Raw genomic sequence first — 19,938 nt, 5'->3', positions numbered from 1 at the left:
TTCTTCATTTCCCTCCCTTCCTTCCTTCCTTCCTTCTTTCCTTCCTTCCTTCCTTCCTTCCTTCCTTCCTTCCTTCCTTCCTTCCTTCCTTCCTTCCTTCCTTCCTTCCTTCCTTCCTTCCTTCTTTTCCTTCTTATGTCCCTTTGTATAACTATCAGAATAAAAGTATAACACCTAAAAACATGGCCCGTAAATATGAGAGCCTCTGCAAACAAGAGAGATGTAAGGAAATTTCTGTTCGATACTACACTAACTCACGAACTCGTTACACATGGCAATTGTGGAACAATAGGAAGTGGACACACACTTACGATTCTAATGGGGTAGGAATGAAAGGGAAGGAGAGAGGGGAAGTGAAGCTAGTCTATGAGTTCCCTCCCAGAGTGAAGTCAGCCACTGTGGTGGAGAAAAAAGCAGTTGGGACATGGTTGCCAGAGACTGTAGACCAAAAGGACTAAGCAACTAAAAGCCCATTTAGTTAGTGTTAATGGCTAAGATGGAAGATTATACAGAGATAGGAAACAAATTCAAATAAAAAGAAGGAAGGAATGTGTGGTAGAACTGCTGATATTTTGTGGCCCAGTCTTCTAAAGATAAGAACTAGGGCAGTGGGTCTTTATAGTGGGCTTACAGACTGAAGTCAGCATGACCTGTGAAGCAAGAGGCCCAATGCTGTCTAAAAGTCAGAACCAACCACAGCCCCATCTGGAAAGCATGCCAGAATTGCTTCATACTTGAGAGCATCATCCCTAGAAATATGAAGACTGTTGACATGTATGCCAAACAAACAGTGCAAAGTATCTCACAGAATTCTTTTCCCCAAATGAGACCAACCTTTGGCTTTCCTTGATAAAACTCAGGTCATCTAGTTTCTGACACAAATGTAATTTGCTTTATGCAATGAGTTGAAGTATCAGTAAGAGTCAATTTTAAAGTTACATGCAGTGGAGATGTATGTTATGAAAGACTCAAAAGAACAGTTTATGTAAACTTTATGAATCTACTTGCACCAAATAACATAGCAGCTCACCACCTAAGGCAAACATTTTTAGGAATGGAAACAAGATTTGAAAGAAACAGACTCTCATAGGAGACAAAATGTTCCTCTTCCATAACTAGAGAGATATGGTTAAAAAAATTGCCTGGTGCCAGTGGCTCATGCCTATTATACTAGCTACTAGTATAGCTGAGATCTGAGTATCATGGTTTGAGGCCAGTATGGGCAAAGAAGTCTGTGAGACTCTTGTTTTCAGTTAACAACCACCCCACTTCCACTCTCAAAAGAAAGCAAGAGGAGGAAGACAGAGGAGGAGGAGCAGCTGCAGCTGTAGTTGGAAGTGAAACTGTGACTCAAGTGGTAAAGTGCTAGCCTTGAGCAGATAAGCTCAGGGACAGTGCCCAGACCTTGAGTTCTAGCCCCAAGACTGGCACAAACACAAAATCAAATCATGCAAAAAAAAAGAATCAGAAAATGTAAAAATAGACAAAGAATAGTTCATCTAAATGACCAACAGATATATAAAAGAACTTCTCAAATTCATTAGTGAGGAAATGAAAATTAAAGTAAAACTAGATCTAATTTTATACCAGTTAGACTGAAAAATTCAAAGAAGAGAGAAGTAAGATGATTGCTGGTAGGGATTTAGAGAAACGATTTCTCCCATGGTTGGTAGAAATATGAGGTGTTACATGTTTAAGAAAAACTATCTGCCAACATTTATTACATTTTTTAGCATACACCTACTTTTTGGCTAGTAATTCTAATCCTTTGAACCCTAGACTATAGAAAAACACTGGCAGGTAAGGCATACTGTGTTTGTAGAGGCAAAAATCTCATTAAAAATAATCAGTGCTAAGCTTTCTGACCTGTGATGATTTTCATGAGTTTGTGTGTGTATGTGTGTGAGAGAGACATAGATAGCAATAGTAAGATTCCTTTTTTCAGAATAAATAATATCCCGATATTTCACATATGTATGCACACTTACATATATGATTTATATAGTCACAGAATAGATTAATCGGAAAAAGAAATTGGATAGCTTTCTCTCACAAAAGACGGATAATCACTGCTGAGGATATTTAACTTGTGGTAGTTTTATATATGTATATATAGATATACATATACACATGTATATATTCATACTTTGTATATGCATATATTACAGAATACTATATGTTATTATATTATATATTATATAATACATATAATATAATTTTGGTTTTTTTTTTGCTGGTCCTGGGCCTTGAACTCTGGCCCAAGGTACTGTCCCTAAGCTCCTTTTGCTCAAGGCAACACTTCTTCTGGCTCTTTCTATGATTAAATAGAGATAAGAATCTCATAGACTTTCCTGCCCAGGCTGGCTTTGGACCGCAATCCTCATATCTCAGCCTCCTGAGTAGCTAGGAGTATGATGTGAGCCATAAGTGGTGGTGTGAGCCACCAGTGCCTTGGCTCATATAGTTTTTATTGGCTCATATTTTGGAAGTGTTATAGCCCATACTTTCCACAACTATGCTTGCAATAGTCTTATGCTTTAGTTATAAGCATTTAAAAATTCCTCAAAAAGACCTTAATTTTACATTATAGGGCTTATCAGTCCCAAATTACACATGTTACTACTATGTGAAGTATGAAGACTGTCAGAATTGATAAAGATGAATGGCATGTAAAATACTATCCATTTCTCATTTTGCATGAGCAGTAATATCAATAGTGTAAACATTAAATGAGTTCACATCCATGACACTTGCTTATTTGCACAGAATATTTCAGGCTTACTCAAGAAAACCTTTTACTTGGCAAAGTAACTTTAATCTTAGTTACTCAGAAGGCAGATTGGGCCACAATTTGTGGACAGCCTGGGTTAAAAGTTCAGAAAATCTCATCGCAACCCACATTCCAGCACCTGCCATTCCAGCTACATGGAAATGAAATGAAACGAAGAGTATCTTAGTGCAGGTCAGCCTGCATATAAATGTGGGACCCTATTTGAAAAGTAATTAAAGCAAAATGGACTTGGGGCATGGTTCAAGTGATGGAACACTTGCCTAGCAAATATGAGGCCCTGGTTCAAATGTCACTACTACAAACAAACCCCTAAAACCCACAAAAATGAAACAAAACAAAACAGAAGGAAATCTTTTAATCTGCAGTGAGATTCTGAGACATATATATTTTTAAGCAAAACTTTTCTAAATTTAACCCATCTATCTTAAAACACATGCCATTGGGTCCTTTGTGAAGTTTGTTATTACTGAGTCTACCTCTGTTAGAAGAATACCATGAAATTGTAATTGTACAGGTGCCATATTTTCAGAATTCGTAGATAATAGCTATGCACGATTTGTGTTTTTGAAGGTCATATTGAAACCAGTCTGTTGGGATCTTACTGGGAGTAAAGAAAAAAAATGCCATGAATAGTGACTAATAAAATAATATTATTTATTTAAAGGAAATTTGTGGGAGGTAGGGTTAATTTGATAGCTCAGATTCATTATGAATTCAAATTACGTTTCCAGTCCACCCTCTTTAGAGTTTTAATGATGTCTCCTGTCATAGACTTGGGGTGACAATTGCACGCTGAACATCCAGTCTTAATAAGTTCATGTTCATAGTTAGATATCTATGGGAGTAAAGGGACTCTGCTTGTGTTAATCTAGCTCTGTAAAATCAAAGGAGAAAAATCTTCCCATGTTGCTCATACAGAGAGTCTGCCTATGTCATCATCATGGGACTTCAATCAGTGACTTCGACAATCAAGACTCATCCCCTGGAACTGCTCACACTGTTGCCCAACAGAATCATTGCTAAGCAGGTTTAAGGGCAAATGACCTTGGCTAGGAACATGTTTAAGGAACAATACAATGAGAAATAATTATTTCAAATAATTCAATAATTCTACCAAATGCCGTAGCACTAGACTCTATATTTAGCAGGATGGTTCTGAATAATTCTTGCTTTGTTTTAACAAGCATTATTATTGACTAATTTGATTTCTTTAACATTCTCATTTAATCTTCCCAAGCGTTTTAGTCATTTGAAACAGTCTCTAATGGAAGTTTTGATTTATACTAGAAAGACTCCTAGGACTCTGGAGTAATATAGGGGCAGTTTATTATAGTAAAGGATATAGAGAAAAACTCAACAAAAGGAAAAAGCATGTGGAATTGAGGAATAGAAGGCTCAAGTTCCCAACAGTTTTCTCCAAGTGGAATCCCACAGGGAAGGCTCAATCCCCCCAATGGTGAGCTAAGACAGCACATCTGAAGTGGTTCCTCCCTGAGAAGCTCATCTGGATCTGGAACTCCAGGATTGTCTAGAAAAGGGGCATGTGACTCACCACAACTATTGTTGGTCCAGATCTTCAGAAGCATAGAAGGTGCTTACCATAAATCACATTGTTTGCAAAACTCTTGAGACAAACTGGTACAGTTTGGCTCTCGAATTCTAGTGTACAAAACACTCTTAGTTCTTGAAACATTTGAACCATTGAATTTCCAGGAACCAGCTAAGGGCATCATGAAATCAAGCCCATTTTGGGAATGTGCAAGATTTGAGCAATTCAACAATGCTGAGTTAATGCTTTCTGGCCCAGGAAGATACTATTGCTACCCACTTAACAAGAGAAGGCTTACAAGTTTAGTGATCTACCTCAAATGTAGTGAGTAAAGCCTGAACTTGAAACTCTTATGAACTGCTGTCATTTCCAGAGACAGTTAGCTTGAGGACAGCCACATAAAGTCAACCTGAGATGCTGTGATTCATACAATAGGGTAATTTGTAGACTCAGGCTTCCAATTTATGATGGCCCAAAGAAAATTGGAAATACTGTGGCCTTTTGTCTCCTCACCTCCATCCCTCACAATAATTTAAGCAGAAGGGTGCAGACACATTTTTTTTCTAGGATGGATGCTGTAAATTTTCAGTTCAACAGCACATATTGCTAATTTCAACTACTGAAGAGTAATCTATAGGACAAGCAGAATAAGTCTTTAGACATGGAATTCAAAACTCAATCCCCAAGCCCACAGAAGTTAATCTGAATGAATTTTGAAAAAAATTCAGATATTTCAATATTGGGAAGGTTTTCAAATCAGCCATAGAATAAATGTAAACCCAAACTACAAGTTAGTGCTGCTGTTATTCTAGTAGATTGGCCCCCTTATGGAGTTGGTGGTTGGCTCAAATGGGAGGCCCTGAGTTCAAATCCAAGTACTTCCAAAAGTCGAGAGAACATCTGGACAAGTTACACAAAAAATAAGTATAAAAACCAAAGCTACAAAAACAAAAACTATAACAGAGACTCTTAAGTTTTGCTGGTGGGAAAAAAACTTGATTCAATGTTTTGGGGAAGCAATTGACTATATATATAAAATCAAAATTTATATGGAACTCTTTAATCCATGGTTCTCTCCTTTGGATTTGCTATAAATAAATTCTAACATACATGCCTGAAGATGTTCATTACAGCAGTTTTTTGAAGTAGCAAAATATTTAAAAAATTCTAAATGTCTGCTGGTAGAAGTATAGTTAAGTAAATCATGGTTTGTCTGCAACATGGAGTATTATGAATAATTTATAGGAGAATGTAGCATATGTATATATATATATATATATATATATATATATATATATATATATAGCAATATAGAGTCATTCTCCATAAATGTATCTGTCAGTACTGCAAGTTGAATTTAGGCCTTGTACTTACTAGGCACGTGCTCAACTACTTGAACCATGTCTTTAGCTCCAAAATACCTTACAATAGAAAAACATTGTGCACTGTGCTTTGTGAAAAAGGAAAACATGCATATATAAGTATATATGCATATGTATAATATATGTACATAATATAAGAAGGAGAAGAGCAGAGAAGACAAGACAGAAAAGATAAAACAAGATGAGAGAAGAGAATGAAAGCTGTCTAGGTAGAAGAATGAAAGAGAAAGATAAGGCAGAAAGAAAAGAAATATTCCAAGTATCACTGGACACAAACTTTTAAAATTATTATATTCAGGGGCTGGGAAGATAACTCAGCGGTAGAGTGCATGCCTTGCAAGCATGAGGCCCTGGGTTCGATTCCTCAGCACCACAGAATAAACAGAAAAAGCCAGAAGTGGCACTGTGGCTCCAGTGGTAGAGCACTAACCTTGAGCTGAAGAGCTGAGGGACAGTGCCCAGACTCAAGAGTTCAGGCCCCATAACCGGCAAAAAATAAATAAATAAAATAAAAATAAAATTATTATATTCAAATCTGATTTTGTGACTCAGCTTTATGGGCATATGATTTCTAATACTCAGTAAATAGAGATCAATTTGTGGGCTGGAGGACTGACCCATAGAGCTATACAACCTAACAGCATCACCTTTCAAACAGCAGTTGATCACTGATTACACATGCCAAGTCTGTTTGAAATGTCACTTTCACTATCTGTGCACAAGTTAGGAAGCAAAAAAATTTGCTTGCTTCAGACTCTTTTCAGAAACATAATGTGTATAGTATAATTCATCACTTTTTAAAGAATTTTGATTTATTAATGAACTGCAATTTTTAAAAGAGCATCTATCCAGTATTCTCAGAATTTCTAACTATCATTACTATGCAAAAGGCTTTTGATTTTCACTTATTCATCACAAACAGATCTAACAGACTGCAGACATGGCACGTTTTTCCTGGAGTCACTGCCTTATTATCAGGCTGGACTTAAATGTCCTTCCTGGGCAAGGAGTCAGAATCTCACATTGGAGGTCAAATACTCACCAGCTAGAACAAAGAAGCCCAGTAAGGCTTCCCAGGATGTGGTTTTTAGCCCAAGGTGATACAATCAGCAGGTGGGATGAAAAGAGTTTGAAATGGCAATCAGGGGTTGTCTGTGTGTGTCCCTGTTAGCTGGAGTCTTCCTGTCCTTCCCCTCCTCCCTGACTGTCTGAGCATTATCAGTTTCTACTGATGTAAATAATTAGTGCTAAGAGGCAGAAGCAAAATCATTGGAATAGCTGAGCTCTCTTGAACACAAAATTTTATAGCATCAGTCACCTGCAGAGTGACCGAATTGAGGCACAGACTTTCAGCATACCTGAACTCAATATATTTAATTCAAACTTTAGGTTTCCTGAACTTTCTGAAGAGATGCTATGCTAGGTCCAAGTGCATAAAGAAAATCAAAAGAGATTTTAATGGAGAGATGGAGACAGGTATTTACAAGGTGTTAGTTGATTGGGAAACGTTAAAGGATCCTAGAAAGGGAACAGGTAGGGCGTGCATGATGTCAGTTGGTCAGTGACAAACTTTTCTTAGTCAGTTTAGAAATTTGGAAGATTGACAACCCAAGGATGCCCTAAACCCAGTGCTTTAGAGTCAGTCGAGGCCTGTTTGACGTGCTTGGTGTCCAGGAGCCTCTCCATTCAGAAACACCTAGAGGCCTTTACTTTCTTTTAAGAGCTGGTGCTGCAATGGTGTAGTGGTTCCCTAGCCAATCTTAGAGCCTAGTAAATGGTGCAGTCTCCTATAGTCTTTGCTACCCAGTTTATTCTCCACTTTCTCACCTTAGTGGAGAGGAACAAGTCACTCAAATGCATTCCCATCACTTTAGCCTAAAACCTCTGTCTGTGAGGGGGACATGGCCAAGCCCAATATGTACATTCAACTCCTGCTGCCTCTTTTCCTCTTTTTCACTGCTTACTATATCAGGGGGTTTAAACCCTTGTTTTCTGGAGCCAGGCACAATTGTACCAAATCTATTTATGTCCATCACTTGAGGCCTGCAGTCTTCTTCATAACCCACCACATCAGAAAAATGTCAGAAAAGCATTATCATAATGACTGTATCAAGTGTGATGGGACCCATTTGTTGTTGAGTAATGCAGTATGCTCCTGGGAGGCTGGCTTAGTTCCATGTTTGCCTTTTGATTATTTTAGGTTATTTTCCTTGGTGATGATCCTTATTACTGTTGGAACTTACTGTTATCAAGTTATTTATTTTGGTGCCAGTCCTGGAACTTGAACTCAAGATGTGGGCACTGTCCCTGAGCTTTTTTGCTCAAACCTAGTGTTCTACCATTTGAACCACAGCTCTACTTCCAGCTTTTGGGTAATTTATTGGAGATGTGTCTCACAGACTACTGTCAAGGCTGGCTTCACTCCTTGGTCCTCAGGTTTGAGCATCCTGAGTAGCTAGAATTACAGGCATGAGTTCACTGGCACCCAGCTATCAATTTGATTTTATACCATATATGGATAGCTTTAGGGACAAGCACTTTCAGCATGTGGGACTGTTGGTAAGGTACTGGCCTTTGTGCTCGTCCTCTTGGTGGAATATTATCTGGAATTTGGTTGTGGAATTGATTTGAAATGGCTCTGCCACGCTAGCTGATGACACTAAGATCTCAAATGAAGTTCACACTCCCACCGGAGATTCTTTCTCCTATCTAAATGTACTATTAATGTTATAATCATTTTGAAATATGTGTTGATTTCACTTAGCTGTTTTTGTTATTTTTAGGGGAAAACTGAAAGAACACGGGATATTTTAGAAATATTTACATTTTTCCCCCCTCCTACAGTGTGTTTGCTTATCATGGTCCTTTAAAGGATATACTTAATGAGATGCTAAGTATTTGTGATGGTTGTGGAAAAGGGACTGAGAGTGACTTCCATCTATGGGCTGTCTGGCTTGCTCCATTTGTGCTGAACTTTTCCACTTCAAGGTGTTTAGAGAAAACTACAGGCATGTGGTGTCATGTAACATGGTTTTTTTTTTCCATTTAAAGTCAATGCATTTTAGCATTTATAGACCATATTGCTAGGTGCTCTCTCTCTCTCTCTCTCTCTCTCTCTCTCTCTCTCTCTCTCTCTCTCTCTCTCTCTCTCTCTCTCTCTCTCTCTCTCTCTCTTTAACTTCTCTTGAAGGCCATGCATTATCATCAGAATCGTGGCCCTCTCCTGTCTGTTGTTCCTCCTCTTCTCACTCATGGGTTCCCCTTTTATGGACAGTCACTTGCATCTAGGCTCCAGGCTCCTGCAATCCCTTCTGGCATGACCAGCTGTCCGGGGACTGAGTTTCCTAGGTTCTAGACTTTTGGTGCTAAAAATCAAGAAAGTCATTGGAAACCAGAATGGTTGGCCATCCTGGTTTTATTCTTGTTAGGGGATATTTAAGAATTTCTAATTCATCTGTAATTTCAGATACTGAGGAGAGGGAGATGGAGAAGACCACAATGTGAGGCCAGCCTGGCATCATCTCTTTCTGCAAGCTGAGTGAGTAGGTATGTGCCTGAAATCTCAGATAGGCAGGAGGGTGTAGTAAAGGCGATTATGGTTCAGGGCTGGCTTAGGCAAAAAGCATAAGACCCTAAAAGAAAAAGAACTGAGGAACATGGCTCAAGTAGTAGAGCACCTGATGAGAAATAACAAGGGCCCTAGTTTTATCCGCCCCCCACCATTCCAAATTCTTAGTTCTGTAACTCCAGTGATTAGACATTGAATCTGTGCCATCCTCTGCCTTGGATGGCTGTCCCAGCACTGAATTTTACCAACATTCTAAGTTCAAGATCTCTACCTTATACCTTTGTCCAGTTGAAAGATCTTGTTACTATATGGAATTAGAACAATTAACTACATTTATTATTAAAAAAGAAAAAAAGTAGAGGATAAGAAAGAGTATCAAGGAAATTAAATTACTTGAAGAACATTATGTTCATGTATGGAAATTTCACAGGGAAAGTGCTTAGTATAATTAATATATTCTTATAAAAAGACAGGTCTTAGTCATACATATTTACGATGGAAGTCTTGTTCTTTTTATATACTTCAGTTTCTCCTAGCTGGTTACTTCCCATATCAGTTCAGATTTGCTTAGTGCCTTGGGTGCTGTCTTTGGATCCCAGCTTACAGTCTATTACTCAAGTGTTGAGACACTGCCTAAGCTGCTACCATTGCTCAGTTGGAATCTGCTTGTTACCTAGTGTGTTCCTGGGTCTAATAGCATCAGCAGTATGGAAGGATGTATCAGAGTTGTAAACTCTCAGCCTCCTCTCCAGGTTTACTGTATCAGCAACTGCTGGGGCAGTGAGCTATGGTTTAATCAGTCTTCCAGGAGGGTTTATTGTAAACTGTACACCCCCAAAGTCTAAAGCCAATCTATCCATCTTGGTAGGTAGAGTCTCATTCCCTGCCTAACGATAGTCTTGTTTATCAATTTCCTGGTCAGCTTTATTTTCTCTATTCCTACATAGATCTTCAAACACTATTTATACCCAAAATGTCCAGGTTTGCGCAGAACTGAGAATTTTACTGGGAAGGGAATGTTGGTTAAATAATTCATTCATTCAGTATTGCTGATATACAGTGAAATGGTGAAATCAAAAGGGTATTATTTATTCTTTAGGAGATTCTCTCCTTTACAACCAAAAGAAAGGAATGCTGAAAAGAACATAATTCTGTAATTATGAAATTATAAGATGAGGAGATGCAAACTATATGTCTGAATAACTTGAAGCATTTGGGTGCTTTCATTTGAACCAGGGTTGCTTTAAAAAAACTAGACAGTCTAGTTCTTAGAATGAACTTGCTGTGTGATATCAAGCAAAGTATTAGTTATTTGCTTCATCTGTAACTGGGTAGTAATACATTTTTTTCTAATTCAATCACAGAGGATTGATTAAGGATAAATGAGATCCAATGGTGTCTATAAAAACATTCTATTTCTTGGATGGATACTGCATAAATATGCCATTTTACTAACAACAAACCAATACACAAACACTGTTCCAAAGAGAACATAATGTCTTTTGCAAGATATGAGAAGAAATCAAAAGTATCTGACCATACCAGATGGAAGTTACTCCTTCCTCTTTCACATTTCTGTTGGATTTATAGTCTAGAACTTATCTTTAAGTTGTACAAAACAGTTGCCACTCGCTGGGCTCCCGTGGGTCATGCCTGTAATCCTAGCTTCTCAGGAGGCTGAGATCTGAGGATCTTAGTGCAAAGCCAGCCTGGGCAGGAAAGGCCCGTAAGGCGCTTATAAACCAAATAAACCACCAGGAAACCAGAAGCGGTGCTGTGGCTCAAGTGGTAGAGCACTCACCTTGAGCTGAAGAGCTCAGGGACAGCGCCCAGGTGCAGAGTTCAAGCCTCATGACCGACAAAAAGAAAAAAGAAAAAGAAAAAGAAAAAAAAGCTGCCACTCAATAGAACAGTTTATGAATACAATACATCTTGATCAATGCCACCCATTTCGTCATTCTCCATCCCACCTGGAACCCTGGTTCTTAGTTTGGGCTGTTCATTAAAGTCACCTGGGGATCTTTAAAAAGAAAATCCACCAGCAACAAGAGCTCATGTGAAGGTTTTCCCTTCACCATAAGGGTCTGATTTAATTGGTTTGCTGTGGTAGGTACAAGAATCTGAATAGTCTTAAATTCACCATACAAAAGTACAGGTAAGTTTGAGAATCAGGGGTCTATAATAATTTCTATATGTCATCAGGGAAATTGTGAGATGTAAAATTAGCTACCCCTCTTCCATCTGGGTAAGTAGATCTAGAGTCAGATTCAGGAATCTGCTTAGCACACAGGGTTACGGGGTGGGCTGTAATGGAGACAGTTGGCAGATATGGTCGCTTTTATAAACCTTCAACTCTGACATTTATTTTTGCACATCATGTATATAGCATATGGATTGGTAGAGAGGGGCATTCTGTGAATGAGGTTTGTTGATTTCTGTCAATTGAATTACAGTGATGTTTTAGCCCCTAGATTGTAGAACACTTAGGTGTAGGATTTGGAACAACTTTAAAATCATTGGTGCCTTTTTTTTTTTTGGTCGGTTGTAGGGCTTGAACTCTTGGGCCTGGGGCGCTGTCCCTCATGTCTTCAGGTCAAGGGAAGCACTCTACCACTTGAGACACAGCACCACTTCCGTCTTTTTCTGTGCTGAGGAATCGAACCCAGGGCCTCATGCATGCAAGGCAAGTACTCTACCACTGAGCCACCTTTCCAGCCCCATCAGTGCTTTTCTTCAGCCTTACATAGACAAAGCAATGAGACACACATCTCCACAGTGTTCACATCCTTATCCAGTTGGAAAATGCCCCAACGGTAGGAAGATAGGCTTGCATTTCAGATTAGGAGATAAGACAGCCTGGTTTCTCACTGGAGATAGATATCTAATGTAGGCTTTCAAAAAAGTACCTGCCAAGAGAAATTAGCAGACTTCCCTGTAAAATCAATGCTACTATTCCATTACTTTTTTTTTTTCCTGTTGGGATGTAACTTCTAGATTTAAATTCAGCAAACAATGACCCATTGAGTTGGCTAAGTGTTACTACTGCATCAGAAACGAAAGCCCCCCAGACCCTTTGAGCTTTCTTGCTGAAAATAGTAATCTGTAACCAAGTCTTTGGATACAAAACCATCAAAAGTCTTTGGATGTAAAAACAGCTTAACAAGGCCCACCCTGTGTGCAGCAAAAGGCTACAGGTCCAAGACAAGCAAAAGCCCAGAGCAATCACTTCACACAATTAGCCCTCTGGCCCTGTTCACATTACAGTGCATTTGTCAAGCTAGATAGCCATCTCTTTCTGGAGGAACCAACTTTCCTTCCTTGTGTTAACTTTTGCTTTCTGAGCCATGCCAACATTCCAGCCACATGAGAGAGCCTGAACCCATTTAAACCCCCAATCCAAAGTACTATTTGTACTACAAACATGTTACAGTTGTCAGCAAACAGCACACAAACACGTTGGGGGGTGGAGGAGAAAATTGAATGGACATTGTTTCCTGGGATTGGCCTTCAATTGGAATGCTATATTTGAGAAACATTCTTCCAAACTGTGATTGGCTTTTCTGATGTCTTCTGTAGCAAATCTGGAAGGGACAGACTTTTATGCTAATTAGAGCAGTTCAGCCAGTTAATTAAGCACAACCTCCAGGAACAATTGGGATAAAGGAATGGTTCCAGCTGGAATTCCTCACCATTTTTTTTCACAGCAAGGCCAGTCTAATAACCCCACAATTACAAGGGCCCAGGGACATTTATATGTATAAAAATGTACTGCAACCACTTTTATGGTGTGGTTCATTATAAGGAAATAAACTAGAGAAATTCCTCGCATACTTTATTCCACAAATGTTCTATAAAACCTTTGCTGCAGTTGGTCTCTTATAATGTCTTTGTAGAATGGGATCCAAGATAGCAAGCATTTTAAAGACAAGTGACTATTTCATATGATTTGTGATTTAAATGGTAGGTATTTTAATATCTTAATAAGATATAGGGTACTATTGCCAAATAATTAAAATTTTACCTCATTTTCCTGCTTCATTTGACCCGTTACCATTAGATAAATTATTATGAGGGAGGGGAATGGAAAATGCTTTATTTTCTTTATTCCCAGATGAAATATAGGGTACCTCCTGAAGTGCTTCTAAACCCACTGACTCTTCTATAATATCAAGTAGAAAAATGACTTTTCAGACTGTGTCTAATCTGATGATTGGAATTCAGCAGTAGGAAAAATGTCCATGAAAAGGGAACAAACTGAAATATAGATATTGGGTCTAACTTTTGCCATCTTGGATGAAGGTGAAGTTCCACTCCCAGATGATGAGCATATCTGGTTTCTAGAGGCAGGGATTTAGACAATAGGACCTGCCAGACCTATGCCATGAGCTTGTGAGACTCTTTGAACTTTCAAGTTCCCTGTGACCCTGCCCCCTGACCATGACCCTCTGTAGGCCCTGACCACCTCAACCACCATTTTGTGCCCTGCCACATGTCTCCTGACTCTCCTCAGGTCACCAGGGCATCCACTTCAACTCTCCATTGGAGTTCACGTGGTTTGTTGAGGTTGTTTTTCTACTCTTAATCTTTACTATCCTCCTGGGCATTTGAGGCTTCAGGTTTTTTGGGGACATGTGACCACAGGCAATTACTGGCATTCTAATAAAGACTCCAAATTCAACCTCTCAAAAATACCTTCTTTGCTATTATTTGTCCATATTCCTTTTTTTTTCTAATTGCCATAGCACTCTTATTTTTTGTCTTCCAAGACATTCCAAGCATTATAACAAACTTCTAATGTCTAACTCTGAAGAGATGGACATGAAAAATAACAGGAATAAATCACCAATGTATGTTTTACTCAGCAAATTGAGTTAGGGAAAGGTCTTGCAACACTATTGAATGTGTAAATATCCCTCCTCTATTTTTCCTTCACATGAATACAACTGATTATATTACAGTGTATTTATTGACAGTTGAGTCACTGGTATGTAGTATAGCAGCTCCTGGTCTTATCATAGAGGTAGGGGAGAATGCTTGGGAAATAGTCTTGGGATTTTTCTTTTTTTGATACAGTAGTAATTTGATAGAGGATTTTAGGATTTTACTTTTTTGGGGGTCAGTTGTGGGGCTTGAACTCTGGGTCTGAGCACTGTCCCTGAGCTGTTCAGTTCAAGGCGAGTGCTCTACCACTTGAGCCACAGCACCACTTCTGGTTTTCTCATGGTTAATTGGAGATAAGAGCCTCATGGACTTTCTTGCCTGGGCTGGCTTTGAACCTTGATCCTCAGATCTCAGCCTCCTGAGTAGCTAGGATTACAGGTGTGAGCCACCGGTGCCCGGCAGGATTTTACTTTTAAAATACATCTTTTATTCTCTTTTATTTGATGCTCTACTATTTTCCTTTTCTTCAGATTATTAAGATAAAGACTTCTGATGGTCCAGTGGTATGAATTTGTAGATCTGGTAATTGCTATTATTCCTTCTAAATTCTTCAAAACTACAGAAGAGTAACTAGTATTTTCCAAACGTCTATTATGCAGCAGCATGGTTTAGATGGTTAACCCATTTAAACATTCCAAGAAGAGGAAACAAAGATTGTGCTATATATGAGGAAACTGAGGCACAAACATGTTAATCTAGGCTGGTGTATCACATTACTAATTCATGGAGCAAGACAGAGATTCCTGCTTCCAGAGCCCATATCTTCTCTGACTTTGGGATAGTGTAAGGATGGATATCAGAACAGGTTTTAGAAAGAGTTAGTGAAACAAATATCTAGGGGTTGAAGTAGGTTCAGAGAAGGGCTTAGGGAAGATAGTCAAAGAAAAGAAAACAATTAATGACTCTCATGTAAGACTCAAACTACATTTAGATACTCATTGCTTGTGCCTCATTATCTTCTCTAAGAGTTTTATTGTAAATATAAGGAAAGCAGTTGTTTTTGGGAATTGTTGAAAGAGGAAATATACTTGTTGAATGTATATGTGTTCATTTTTTGAGAAGATAAAGCAAGCTTACTTCTGTAAACAAAAAAATGACCAAACAAAGTCTACTAAAACTTGCAAAGAAAGAGTATGTAGTAAAGAAAAAAAGGAAGAGTAGGGGCTGGGAAGGTGGCTCAGTGTTAGAGTGCTTGCCTTGCATGCATGAGACCTTGTGTTTGATTCCTCAGCACCACATAAGCAGAAAAAAGCTGGAAGTGGTGCTGTAGCGCTAGTGGTAGAGCACTAGCCTAGAGCTGACAGCACCCAGGCCCAGAGTTCAGGCCCCATGACCGACAAAAAAAAAAAAAAAAGAGTAATAGGAGGGGGTGAATTTGATGAAAGTACAATATATGTAGGAGAATATCACAATGAAAGCATTTAATGCAATTAATATATCATAATAACATTAAAATAGCATAAATGAGAATGTTAGAATTATAGTAAGTCAAAGAGCTACATGCGTTTTAAAGCATTCGGATCTCATGAGAGAAATGGAATATTTTCTCATATTCTGAGAATGAGGTAAATGAAGGATTTAAGAAAAGTTTATATATATATATATATATATATATATATATATATATATATAAAATGGTTTGTGATGATTATGCTATCAACTGAACTTCCTACATTCTACCTCTGAATTCTCATCATTTGCTATGCATTAAAAACCAGGACAGTACTTTCAAACATTTTAAAGTGAGAACAACTTGGGTCTAAAGTCAGGCACCTTAAGTATGGTGTACATATTGAGTCGGATCTGTGATGATATTTTTCTACCATATTTTTTTACTAGCATCAATTGGTTGTCCAAGAGAGGGTTTCATGTTGAAATTTCCATGTATGCATACAATGGGCTTTGATCAGCCTCCTCCCCCCATCATCCTCTCTCACTCCTCCTCCTCCTTTCCAAACCAGTTTCAACAAGCATTATTGTTCTACTTTATTGTCCATAAAGTACACATGCCCATAAAGTGTGTTGAACATATGCATCCTTCTTTTCCTTCTTTTTTGGGGGAAGGGGGAAGGAAAAGAGGATGTTAGAGACTGAACAATTTGCTGTGAATGAAGATGGTCAAGCAAAACTCATCGAAAACTTTTGAGTCACAGAAGGTAGTGAGAGTGGGAAAGGAAGAGCAAAAGACTAAAACACTCTATAAGGACCTGTGATGATTTTATAAAGAAATCATCAAAAGGCCTGGGAATTCAGCTCACTGGCAGGACATTTGCCTAGGAAGGTATGAAATCATGAATTTCATCCTCAGCCCCAGAAAAAAACATCATTGGGAAATAAATATATGAAGCCCGAGGAGCTATTTCTCAAATCCTCCACTAACTAGGAATTCAGAATGACAAAAGATGAAAAATTCTCCTGTATTTGGACTAACTGGATTTTATATGATTTTCTACCTAAAAACGTTAAACCTTTTTATGTAAAAACCAACTAAAAAGACTTCGTGAACATATAACCAGCATGGATTTAAATGATGGGAGCATTTTTTAAGTCAAAAGTTTAGATGGTGGTTCTTTAGACAGTACATTTTGGCTCTGCAGCACAAAAGGCTTTGTATAGCCTTACATCATGGATTCTCAACAATACCCAGCTCGTTTTACTTGAGGCTTTACTATACCCTATTATTTGTTGGCTTTTTTTGGGAGCCACTACCAGATCTTCAAGAATTCCCAAATTTCTTCAAATATTCACTCACTGAGGGGAACTAAAACATTAATGACCGACTATAGATAACCCACAGTTCTTAGGCTTGGAACTAGTGAGAAGGGAAATGTAAGGAGGAACATTTGAGAAAAAAAATGAAACAAATACAAATATAGCAGGACAACATTACAGAACTTTAAAATCATCAAGCACATCCTTTTATAATTATATTATGTTTGATATTAAGAAAGACACCAAGAGTCACGGAGGAAGGTGAGTCTACTCAAGGTACATTGGGAAGGATATGTCAATTTGTAACCCCTTGGTAGAATGCAAAAATGCATTTTTTAAAAAAGAGAGGAATCAACCCCAATGGCTTTCTCTATAGTCCCGTCGCAATTCTTTGTATGTATGACCCATTATAGTTTGAGGGTTATAAGACCACTTTTTTTCCCCTCAATATGAGAAGGTTCAATGATTCTGACAGAGCTTTGCCTTAAGCTCCATGAACTATCATAATGGTTCTTGTTGGGTTCTGGAGCAAACACAATCCAACTATAGCAATTTGATGGGGCTGACTTTTCCCTACAACTGTTTCACAGTTTGGATTGGCTGCGAATTGTAAAGAAAGTGGGTAAAGAAGGGAAACCACCACTAACACCACCACCACCATCACTACCAGCCCCACGATCACTACCACCACTACTATCATCACCACTACCACACCACAAAACCCAAGAATCTCAGGTTTTGCCTTTCTCATAAGCCAAGAGTGGTTTAGCTTCTGTAGCTGTATAGCAATTTTACAAAGAGCCATTAAGTTTTACACTTTAACAACAGATGAACCATCATTCCAACCAAGTAATTGTCCTAATGAAGGTTGTACAGCTACTTAGTGAGAAGCTGGGATTTGAGCCCTTTTTTGATCCATTTCCTCCCTGTCTCCAACACAAATGACCAAGAACCAATTGAGAAAGGTTGTTGTTCCCTGCTACTCTCAGAGACAGATTTTCTTCACTCTATAAGACATTTATTAGCGTCTACTTGGTACAACTACTGATCTTAATAAGATCTCTCATTTCCTTCCTTTAATGACTCATATAGATATTTCTCGCAAATGACTACTTAAGCTTATATCTTTCAGTTTAAAATAGGCATTTAAGCATTGTTTTCAAACAAGAGAACGTGCTCCCCCTTTTGTCTTCCTTGCTAAACACAACAGATATCATGTTGAGATAGTAGTTATGTATGTATACTACATATTTCCCATTCATGTTGAAAGGAATCCTGTCTGATTCTGTATCTTATTCTGAGTACTACATCATCAAATATGCTGATAGTGTTTCCTTTGGGTATACACTCAGCAGGGATCCAGGGATACCTGGATCACATAGTGGATGTTTGGGGATTCTTCAAGAACCTCCCTCTGTTCTCCATAGTAGCTATACTCATTTTCATTCCTATTAACAATGTTTAAATGCTCTCTCTTCTCCACAGCCTCACCAGCATTTACTACTGTTTTTTATCTTTTTAATAATAGTCAAACTGCAGTGATATTTCATCACATTTTGATTTACAGTTCCTTGATGACTCATGAAGTTGAAAGTCTTTTTATTGCTTATTTATTTTATTGTAAAAGTGCTGTACAAAGTTGAGTCTTTTTCTTAAATGTGCTGGCCATTTGTAGGTCTTCTAATTAACATCCTATGCCCCTTTTTAAGTGATCTTATTTGCTATGGAGTTTTTGATGTCACTCATATATTTTGGATATGAATCCTTTGTCACATGAACAGCACATAACCGTTTCCCATTCTGTAGGTTGTCAGCCATCTATGGAAACACAGCAACACATTCTACTGCCACTCTCCCCAAAGAGATGTTCTCACAGCTTTTTGTTTGTTTGTTGCCAGTTCTGGAGCTTGAGCTCAGGGCCTGGGAGCTGTCCCTGAGCAACTCTGTGCTCAAGGCTACCGCTCTACCACTTTAGTCACAGCACCTTCAGTTTTTACGGAGTAGTTTATTAGTGATGAGAGTCTCATAGACTTTCCTGCCCAGGGTTGGCTTACAACTGTGATCCTCAGATCTCTCAGCCTCCTGAGTAGCTAGGATTACAGGGATGAGCCACTGGTGCCTGGCTACAGTGCTCTTTCTTGATAACCCAATGGGTCATTAACAGGGAGGCCCATTGATTGAATTTATGTTGGGACTGGGTAAATAAAAGGGTATTTTTACCTGGACATTGTATCTTGGGTCCTAGGTATTGGTACTTTAGTTTCTAATGTCTTTTCTAACAGCTGTTAGCATATGGATGAGATCAATCAACATAGTTTTTCAAAGCTGCCTTCAGATTCTAGAACTTCTTGAGCTACCTGTAGCCTTCTCCTGAGTATGTTTCCTGAACATTTTTTTTTCAGTTTTGCTGAGGTGTGATTTTTTTCAGTGACTGCTGAGATGTGATTTTTTTTCTGTTCACTAACTTTCAGAGATTCCTCCAAATGTTTTCAGAGAGTACATTTTATTTCCTCCAACACTGAGGTAAATTTATGTTTTCTTAGTATTTTTTTATTTCATGAAATTTGAAAGAGAAGTGATATTGTGAGTTATGTGTATGTATATAAATATATACGTCTAGAATTAATCCTTTTTAAGTTCTATATCAATATGAAATAAACAATTTGCAAAAGTCCTTGTTGTAAAGCCCATATTATCAAGAATTTAAGGACTCTAATACTACTAAATAAATGTGCAAATGCAAAGACACAAGTAGTTGTTGCCTGATGCCTCGAAATTGTTATTTGTCATGATAGGGAAAAAAAATTATTCCCACCATTTTTTCACCTCCATGTAAATCCATAGGATATTTTGATCTTAGGATTTCTCTATCTTTAAAAATCCACATCATTATGATTCCTATGGGCGTGTTAAGGGGAGAAAAGTTTTAGGCAAATGTTATTTTAGACATTTGAAGTGACTGAGCCAACCATGCAAGCATAGGAGCTGGCTGGAG

At 38.2% G+C, this 19,938-nt stretch overlaps 1 long non-coding RNA gene across 2 annotated transcripts in view; it reads left to right on the top strand.

Annotated features, from left to right (window-relative positions):
- Nucleotides 1–19,938, top strand: part of LOC138832467 (uncharacterized) — a 118,311-nt gene that overhangs the window by 3,564 nt on the left and 94,809 nt on the right. For both annotated transcript variants that reach the window (XR_011373566.1, XR_011373565.1), the window contains exons 2-3: nt 9,189–9,268; nt 11,839–11,973. This is a non-coding gene — a long non-coding RNA (uncharacterized lncRNA). The remainder of the gene's footprint in view (nt 1–9,188; nt 9,269–11,838; nt 11,974–19,938) is intronic.

Source organism: Dipodomys merriami, unplaced genomic scaffold (assembly GCF_024711535.1).
Source record: "Dipodomys merriami isolate MVZ:Mamm:240054 unplaced genomic scaffold, mDipMer1.0.p SCAF_2, whole genome shotgun sequence".
NCBI lineage: Eukaryota > Metazoa > Chordata > Mammalia > Rodentia > Heteromyidae > Dipodomys > Dipodomys merriami.
Note: the sequence above shows the minus strand (reverse complement) of the source record. Positions and strands in the feature narration are given on the sequence as shown.